Source organism: Lolium perenne, chromosome 2 (genome assembly GCF_019359855.2).
Source record: "Lolium perenne isolate Kyuss_39 chromosome 2, Kyuss_2.0, whole genome shotgun sequence".
Taxonomy (NCBI): Eukaryota; Viridiplantae; Streptophyta; class Magnoliopsida; order Poales; family Poaceae; genus Lolium; species Lolium perenne.
In genome coordinates this window covers 127,960,094-127,967,352 of record NC_067245.2, presented here as the reverse complement: position 1 = coordinate 127,967,352, position 7,259 = coordinate 127,960,094, and the positions used below count along the sequence as shown (strand labels likewise).

Sequence of the window (7,259 nt, the reverse complement as noted above, 5' to 3'; positions counted from 1 at the left end):
TATCGGCATTGGACATGAACATAGCGAATTGTTTCTTCACATATGTGCCAAGTTATATTTTTGTTGGCGGTATTATTGGCTCCAGAAATGAGCTAAGTTGTTTTCTTGCACACGATAAATTGCTCTATCATACATTTGCTAAGCCTTATTTATACACCGTAAATTGTTACTTCTGCATACCATATTATTGCTAAGTTGTATAACCTCTAGTGCTAAGTTGCATACCACGTATGTGATTTTCCCTACCTCTATACCAACGTGGCATCAACTTATGTAAAGAAGTGGCATCAACTCTAACCTACACCAAGTGTAACTTAGTGGAGGTATGGATGCAATTAAAGCACCAGAAACAATTATTTTTGTTTCCCAAGTCGCATCCATTTACCAACTGAGTTATACCTAGAACAAGCGAAGTTGCAGGTAGGAGATGATAAGTTGATTTTTTGCCGACATTAGATTGTTACTTCACACATGTTCTAAGTTATGTTTTGGCACCATGGAGATCATTTGGGAAACGACCCATTCTGCAGTGTCGCTCTCCCTATTCCCCCGCTTATCTCTGTGCCTAACTTGCCTACCATTAATACTAAGTCGGTTGGCATAATGGATTCATGGTTGTGAACTTACGCACCATTTTGTTCTGAAGTTACCTATAGTACTCCTAAGTTGCCTACTAGTAGTATTTAGTCAGCTAGCATCACTATTTGTGAAGTGGGCGTAACATTATTGTGAAGTTTCCTACTCATGCAACTAAGTTGCGCACCTTTTGCTACGAAGTTGTATTTTTTGTTATTACTAAGTTGTGTATGTCGAAAACCAAGTTACCAACTATACTAGGAATGATTGTTGCCATGCAAAGTTGTGTTTCTCGATACTATTGCGTTGTTGTCTAATCTCGGTAGTGGTGCACAACTTCACCGTAAACGGTGCTAGCCGACTTAACCCTAGTTACACGATGGACAAATCAACAAAGCTGCCCAAATACAAACTACATAGATGGAAAAATGAAATTGTGGTTGTTACCCCTACGCTTATGTTGAACCATGGATTCAACTTAAGCCTAGTGAATATACAACTTAACAATAGTGGCTTTACAACTCAACACTAGTGGGTTAGAGATAGTGGTATACAAGTTAGCACATATCAAACTAAATAATGTTGGCTTATTAAGCTCCCATGCCGTGCACGCTTGCATCTCAACGCCGCCATCCCTAGCTTTGGTGTCATGAGGTAACTCTGTGTTGCTGGTTCGGGACGGCCCACATGGTAGAAAACTTAGACTAGCAGTGCCGGTTTTGAATCAAGATCGTGTGTGATATGGGAGAGAGGTGCGAAACGATAGGTGTGTGAGAGGGGCGGCATGGATGAAATTGGGTGGGTGTTGTGTTGATGCGCATCAGGTGACGAAGTTAACTAGGCTCACACTAAGACTCACCCTAGCTACATATCCATATTTTCACTCTTGGCCTAGCGACATCCCCTTTGATATCTTTGCAACTCGTGGTGTGCCTCGTGTCGTGGCTCGTGACACCGGCCACATCCTTGTTCATCGAGATGAAGTTGTACCTTGTGGCACTAGATTGTACATTTTGTCGACACCGAACACGAAGATAGAAAATTGTTTCTTTAAAACATGTGCTAAGTTGTATTTTTGCGAGCGTTATAGAAATGAGCTAAGTTGTTTTTTCATAAAATAAATTATTATCACACACATTTGCTATGTCGTGTTTGTACATTGTAAATTATTGCTTCACACATGTACTAAGTTGCATATCTCATTTTTGCTAAGTTGTTTAACTCTACTGCTAAGTTGCATGCTACATATGTAAAGTTTTCTACCTCTATACCAACGTGGCATCAATTTATGTCAAGAAGGACCAACTAAATTACCGACAACAAGTTGCTTTTATTTAGAGTTAATGGCGCCCGCGGTCACAGAACTTGTTTCACATGTGCACTTAAGTCACACATGTTGCAAAACGAACTAACCGGTCACACAACTTGTGAAACGTGTGCACCCAAGGTCACAAAACGGTTTGATGTCCGGCTTTTGGCAAAAACCGGTCACACGTTGACCACATGAGGTAGATTGGGTAGTCACAATTTACACAAACCCCCCTAATTTTTTTTCTTTGTTGAACGCGATTCAGTTTGGTCATATTTGACAGCAAAAAGAGTCATTTAACAGCCTGGAATAATTGTGTTTCGAATAAACATGTTTCGAAATAGCGCGCGACTGGTTCCGTGAAAAAAAATTGACTGAACCAAGCACCTCATGTGGTCAGCGCGTGACCGGTTTTTGCCAAAAGCCGGAAATCAAACCGTTTTGTGACCTAGGGTGCACACGTTTCACAAGTTGTGTGACCGGTTAGTTCGTTTTGCAACATGTGTGACTTAAGTGCACATGCGTGACAAGTTGTGTGACCGCGGATGCCATTAACTCTTTTATTTATCCCAATTTGCATCCATATTTCCTCTCCGGGTCTCCACACACATGATTTTTTTTTTCGAATTTTCACACACATGAATTGAACACAGAGACCACCTGGTTTTTGAACTAGCTATCCCTCAGTTGATCTGATCTAATACACCACCAGTCCACCACTAGATAAGGTAGCTAGTAAGCCAACACGAACAAGACAAAACGTAGTGAGTCCATCGATCTGATCGCTCGCCCATCTGAGACTACTCATAGTGGGAGTAACATAGGTAGTAGCATCACACATCTATATTTTGGTGACATGGCATGATAAGAGCAACTCCAATAGTGTAGCCAGCTGCTGGCTATAAGCCAAGTGCTATATCGTCTATAGCCAACATATACAATAGTGAGCTATAAAAATGTAGCACTTTATCAATGTATGGCTCACCTTTCACTCTCACAAAGTGCCTAGGAGCACGTGCTACAGATGACTCTTGCATAAGACTAGTCACAATGGGAAGTATCATACACTAGTATCATATACATGATACTAGTTTACGATACTAACCCAACAATGCATAGTATCATAACATAGTATCATAGTATCATCATATTTAATGTTTTGTAGAATCTTAATGCAAATGTGTGTACATGATGTGTTTGCCATTAAATTTTCTAGTTTTATGTGCTATGATACGGTATCATATTATGATACCACTCTCATCTCTCACCTCATTAATTAGTGTGCCACATCAGATTTTTGCCAACATGGCATGCATGATACTACTTATGATACTCCCATTGTGGCTAGTCTAAGAGCTCAATCTCCTTCTCTCTCCTCCTCTCTCTCCTCCAACTAAGTAATAATATACTATTTTAATCTTTATAGCCAGCTGACTAGAACTTATTGTACTTGCTCTAATAAATGATGAAAGAGAATGAGGTGGTAACTAGCTATGTTACCATAACATCACACTTTCCAAGACAACATGAGTCTACAACATAATCTTTCTATTCTTAATAGGTGATCCCATTTTCCTGCACATGCAAGGTGTCCACCTCATCAAGCATTACTGAGCAATTATAACCTACCACCTAAGCAATTCTTCAACGTCATCATGTACATGACCTACATGAGTTAGGAACAGACGATCCATTCAGTTCCGTGTCAAGTCGAACGGTGCAGAATTATGGCCGAGAATTTGATCCCCCGGCATGCCAGTACTTTGTGCCTCTTCATATCTCCCACCTACCTCACCGCGGATTTATCTTTTATCTTTTAATATCACAGCGCGCCACCACCCATCGCATGCTCTTCCACCATCTCTTTAACCCAACGCATGCATGTCTGTTCTGCTTCCTCTTCTCCCAATTCTCCACCCATCCATCAGGTTAGCAAGATATTGGTGCCTTTCAAATGTTTTCGTTCTGTGTGATCTGCGGTGTTTTCTTGGCATTTCTAACCATTGAATTAGTTTAATCTAGAGTTTTAGTACCTTACAGCCATCAAGTATCGCGTGGTTGCAGTCATGGTCGGCCAGACCGTAAACAATCAGATTTTATGGTACCTGTAATCTTCTTCCTCTCCCTCTCGTCATTTAAGAACCTTTTAAGATCCATCTCATTCCGATCTGATGTTGCTTGAAATTCAATTTGGTTTGTACTCTTATTTTCTCATCTGAGTATGTTCTTCTTGGCTCTGCAGGTACAAATTTGATTTGATTGTCTGCTTGCTGTAACTGGTTGCGATTACGAAGCTGGAATTCTGTCTGATTGATCTTATTTCGTCATCTGAGTTTTTCCTTCGTGGTTTGGAGGTCTGCCGCCATTATGATCAAAGATGCGTCGCTGCTGGTCGAATAATTGATGCTCTCCTATGTGGACTGATAAAATTCAGAATGGAATAACTTTGTTTTTCCAGATCTATATTTCAGTGGAATTTTGTTCTGACGTACATTTATTCATAGTACCCGACCTGCAAGGTATTGTTTGTCTCGAATCCACTTCGAGTAGTTTGTTCGGCAAGACATTCTCATTGCTAATTGGTAGAAGTCAAAAACTCTTATCTCCAGCATTTCTCTACATTCAGCTTTGCAGACAGATGTGCTGAAAAACAGATGGTATGTCATCCTAATAGCCCTTTTCTTTATTAATTATTTCTTATTCATCGTCTGCTTTGTCGATTTGTCTGTAGATTTCTCCGTGTAAACATAAACAAGGGTATACCCTGGTCTGTGTCTACTCACAAGACGGCAGGTTTGGTCTCCTCAAATCATGCGACTGCCTAAGCATCACGTCTGAAAACATGTAGTCTTTTGAGAGGGAAATTCGAAGATTTTAGTTTTTGAGGAATCACTTCTGGGAAAATCAGATGTTGCATATATAAATGCAGGTTCTTTTGCAGCGCACACCTAAAATAAACATGATATCGTTTTCCAATTGTTTTCTCATATTCTATTTCAAGATGCACCTACGTTTTCCAAGAGTATTAAGTACAATCCAAGTAACTAACGGGTTATTGTTTGTCAGCTACTGTTAACCTGAAGTGCTATCTCCATGGTGTCATCATAGCCTTCTATTATACCTAGCTGCATTTATAATACATACCAAGTTTGTTCATGCTTTGCAGATTGAGATTTCTCATAGTTGCTTTCTGAGGAACAAATAAGGTAAAGTATCTGAGTTGGCAGATTTATTAGGCAAGATACAACCTACATCTATAATCCTTTACATCATACGTCCTTTGCAACTTTAATAGGAAAAAAACTTAGCTATCTACTGTTGATGATGTCGTCTAAACCATATCAGGTGTATGCTCATGTCTCTCTCAATAGTTTGATCCCTACTTTTTAGGTGTGTTTTGCTTCTCCTATTGTTTTTCATTCTTACATAATCATGTGGAGTACTGCCTACACTTCCTAACCAAAAGAAATCATGACAGCATATGTTAATTTGTTAGCTATAAAAAGGAGAGTTAGGGAACTCCCGTGTTTGTCAAACCCCAAAACATGTAATACTATTACCATTTACAGTTGCACATAGTATATACCACAATATTTCCGTTTGTGAACTCTTATTTTGCATCGAGCGCCTATGATCTAACGGAAATCTCCGCTTCATTGGCCCTATTTTGTTCTTTAATTTAGCATGGTTAATTTGAACGATTCAACATTTGGATGCATGTTAATTCAATTACCCTTTTTTGATGTAGGTTTAGCTAACATATTTTCTCTTATGTACCTTAAATATTTCAATATTCTTACAAGGCTAACCTGTCTATCGAGGACTATTATGTTAGTTATAAATCAAAGTTTGTGCCTTTTATTCATGTACTCATTCAACATTTCATATGAAAATATCAATATTCCTTCAGATCTTTGCTTGATCTCATATTTGCATATTTCTATTCACAAGATGTACTAAGTTGTTTTTCAAGGTGTTCATAGAAGGTAGAACACACAAATACCGCTGCAACGCGCGGGGTATCATGTAGTAAATATTAGTTTGCATGACACCATACAAATGTTACTCTCCACTATAAAGGTAGTAACATAAGGTAGTAACATGTGCATGTTACTGGTCTATGTTACTCTCCACTATGACTAGTCTCACACACACACATTTTCTTTCCGTTTCTTGCTGTGTGTGCCATCTCCTTACCCCACCACACGAGTCCCAAAAATTCCCGCTCCAAGGTCGTCCTCTTCCTCAAGATATCACCACAGTTAGGAGCTGCAGCTGCCCCAGACGAACGGGAGCCTGGATGATGCTTACCAATTACCAGCGGGGCGGCGCTTCGGCTGGGGTGCCGTGGAGAATCATGCCGATACTGGGCTACGGCTACTGGTTCGATTCCAGGTCAGCACGCGAAGCGGGAGGCCGGTGACGCGGAAGGCCAGCAGCACGGGAAACTGGGGACGGTTGCGACCCTACTGGAGGCGAAGCGGAGCAGCGGGCGTCTAGGCTGGTGGCGGCGGGGACCTGCGGGAGCTCGCGTCCCGACCAGCGGCGGAGGCGACCTGCGGGAGCTTGCGGCCCCTCAAGTTGAGTTGGAGACCTGGGGAGGAGATCCGCAGCGGTGGTAGGGAGTAACGCCGGTGGCCAGGAGTCGCGCGCTGTCGTGTCGGTGATGAATTTGGCTGCGCGAACGAAGTGCGATGGTTTTGATCCACTCAATCGGATGGCCACGAAACGGATGCTCCATCGAGCAAACCAGCATCCAAAATTGGTGGAGGCTGCCTAGCCACGTCCATTACTTAAACAGTTTAGCATGTCTAATAAAATTTCTATTTTTCTGCCTCATAAAACGCGAGTAGAGGACCTTGTATCAAAAAGAATACTCACGCAAGAACCATTTCGTCTAACAGACCCCGTATTTTTGAAAATTGCAAACCCCGGGAAAATTCTTCAATAGTTCATCACGTTCATACATAGATAATAAATAGCCGTCCGAGCAGCTCCTTCGTGCGAGCGGGATCGCTTCGATCTGGAGGCAGGCGACGCGCTACTGCTCCTTCGTGCGGACATGGCCGGCGGCGGTGCTAATCCTGCGGCGTGCGGCGTGGAATTTCTCGCCGGAGCGTGTGCGGGGAGGCGGCGGCGCACGATAGAGCTAGGGCTGCAAGTGAGGGGTTGGACCCCCACTCGCACCTGCACCCCGTATTTTTAGGGGGCAGAGGGGTGGGTTTGATAGCCCCGTATTCCGCCGATACGGGCCGGCCCAAATACGGGGCCTACTAGATAGCCCAAATTGGCCTCACCCCCTATACCGCCGGAATTTTACGGGGTGGGGGCGTTTTGAGGGGCCTGCTAGACATGCTCTAAGCCTGTTGCAAAT

At 42.3% G+C, this 7,259-nt stretch overlaps 1 long non-coding RNA gene across 1 annotated transcript; it reads left to right on the top strand.

Annotated features, from left to right (window-relative positions):
• The first annotated feature begins 3,725 nt into the window (after positions 1-3,725).
• Positions 3,726-6,799, top strand: LOC127333476 (uncharacterized). The gene is made up of 2 exons (XR_011751954.1): positions 3,726-3,813; positions 3,926-6,799. It is a non-coding gene; the product is annotated as an uncharacterized lncRNA (long non-coding RNA).
• Positions 6,800-7,259: the final 460 nt, after the last annotated feature.